The sequence below is a fragment of the Ruditapes philippinarum genome, unplaced genomic scaffold (assembly GCF_026571515.1).
Source record: "Ruditapes philippinarum isolate M1 unplaced genomic scaffold, ASM2657151v2 ctg313_1_1_1_1, whole genome shotgun sequence".
NCBI lineage: Eukaryota > Metazoa > Mollusca > Bivalvia > Venerida > Veneridae > Ruditapes > Ruditapes philippinarum.
Window position 1 is genome coordinate 563,386 of NW_026860654.1, and position 2,617 is coordinate 566,002.

Consider the following 2,617-nt stretch of genomic DNA (forward strand, 5'->3'; position numbering starts at 1 on the left):
AATAATTACAAATATCCTTTGATAAAATGGATTTTATTTACAGATTTACTGAAATATCTAATTATGGTATGTGCTTTATAGAAATTTATTTGTAATATTTATGGTTAAGTTGGTTAAAATAAAGGTATGTTTAAACTGAAAAAATATTGATTTGTATTGAAGTTTCTTCAAAATCAGCCAAGATTTGTTGTTGATATCAAGGGTTCGTAAAAGTATACCTGGTATATATTTAAAGATGCATGCATCTAGATTCGTGATAATTTTCATGAAAATATTTTTGAGAATGTATTTGAATGTAATTTTGTTTTTAATTCAAATGTAAAAATATTGTGAAGTAAATAAAGGAAGTATTTTACACATTGCAAAAGGCACTAACATTCCACAAAAAACATTCCACGAAAAATGTCAAAAAGAGGTCAAAATATACAAGAATAGCCCTTACTGTGTGAAAAATATTGGGATAAATACTGCAAAATCAGTCATTAATTGCACAAATTATTTCTCAAATTTTGAATCTATTTACGGTTCTTAAATTCTTAGTTCAGTTTTTTTCAAGTTTGATTTGTCTTGAATTAATATTTTGGGCTCATCTGTAGGTCATGCGGTTTTAACAAAGATGGCAGAAAATCATATCAGAATAAACAAGAAGAGAATTTTTGTAGTGCACAACTTTTAAACAAGATTGTTAAATGTTTGCCATTGTATATAGAGCGGTCTGTACTTCACATTGGCTTAACAGTATAGTGAAAAAAGGTTGTTGGTTTTGTAGATGAGATTAGTTGAAGGTGTAGATTTTCAGGTGATAAACAAAGATCTTAATGTTATAGATAAAGTTTCATTGTTCAATTTCTCCCCAGCTCACTGTGTTTCTCATTATGGCATGATTACATTTTGTGGTCGATTGATTTGAAGAAAAGTCTTTCGGTTTTTCAGTTTTTCGGCAATTCAAATGTAGGTTAGTGTGCAAAGTGATTACTCCCTTCATTTCATTTGTTTGTTTTAGTTTTGTGTGTCATTCAATTTATTAGTGCAAGGTGTTAATCAGGATTGTTTTTGTAAAATGTTTTTGTAAAATGAAATAACAGTTTTATGATTGGGAAAATTAATTTTCTTATGAATTGCGGATGGTTGATATTTACATATAAAGACAACGACAAAGCAACTACCGTATTTTATATGTGCTAGTTTGTGAAAATTTAGCTTGTTTTCTATCAATATTGTATGATTGCCAATCATTGGGAAAGTTAATTCTTTTAAATTCAGGTTGGTAGATTTTTTTATATAAATTAAAAGAATACAACAAAACAACTATTTTATATGTGCTTGTATATGGAAAATTAATCAAGCCTGTTTTCTGTAAACATTGTAAGATTAAGAATATTAATTCTTATAAATTTAGGTTGGTAGATCTTTTCATATAAATAAAAACGACTGTGAAAATTAAGCTTGTTTTCTATAAATATTGTATAAAATAAAATTATTTTACTCAAAGATGAGCATAGTATATTTTTAGCTCGACTATGCGAAGAATATGAGAGCTATTGTAGTCGCCCCGGCGTCGGCGTCAGCGTCCGCGTCGGCGTCTGCGTTGGTTAAAGTTTTTTGTAAAGTCAAATATCTCAATTATTACTTGAGATATTCATTTGAAACTTACAATACTTATTTATAGTAACAAGCTACATCAGATTGACAAGTTGGATAACTCTGCCTACAATATTGACAGAATTATGCCCCTTTTTAACTTAGAAATTTTGGTTAAAGTTTTTTGTAAAGTCAAATATCTCAATTATTACTTGAGATATTCAATTGAAATTTAAAATACTTATTTATAGTAACAATGTACATCAGTTTGCAAAATTGCATAACTCTGCCTGCAATATTTGCAGAATTATTTGCCCCTTTGAAACTTAGAAATTTTGGTTAAAGGTCTTCAAATATATTTACTTGAAACTTTACACATGCACTTAGGGTCATAATTGGAGGGTCATAATTGTATGTCACTGACCAAGTTCCATAACTCTATCTTGCATTAAGGCTGATTCATATCCCCTTTTCTACTTAGTCTCTTGGTTAATGTTTACATGCAAGTTTTACATATCTCAATAACTATTAAAGATATTTATTTAAAACTTCACATATGCATTAAGGGTCATAATTGTAGGTCACTGACAAAGATCCATAATTCTATCTTGCATTTAGGCTGATTTTTCTCCCCTTTTTCAACTTAGAAATTCATGGTTAAGTTTTGCTTGTAAGCTGTTATCTCAATAACTACTGAAGGGTTTGTGCCTTATTTGGGACAATTTTATGCATTCATAATAATAAAGCAGTAATTTACTTGATAAAACATCTTAATAACAAGCCTTTGTACCTTTTCTGTCAAATTTATGTATTCATAGGTAATTAGTATTATTATACTCAATAAAACACCCTCGTGACATTACCTTCCGAATAGTCAAGCCAATTCTGTATAATTAGACTCTCTCTAAGGCCTATAACATGAATTTATAAAAAAAAATTAGCCCTTTTGTGAACTAAAAAAATTTAACATTATCAAGGCTCTTTTACTATCAAGCACTTAGAATAGTCGAGCGTGCTGTCCTACCGACAGCTCTTG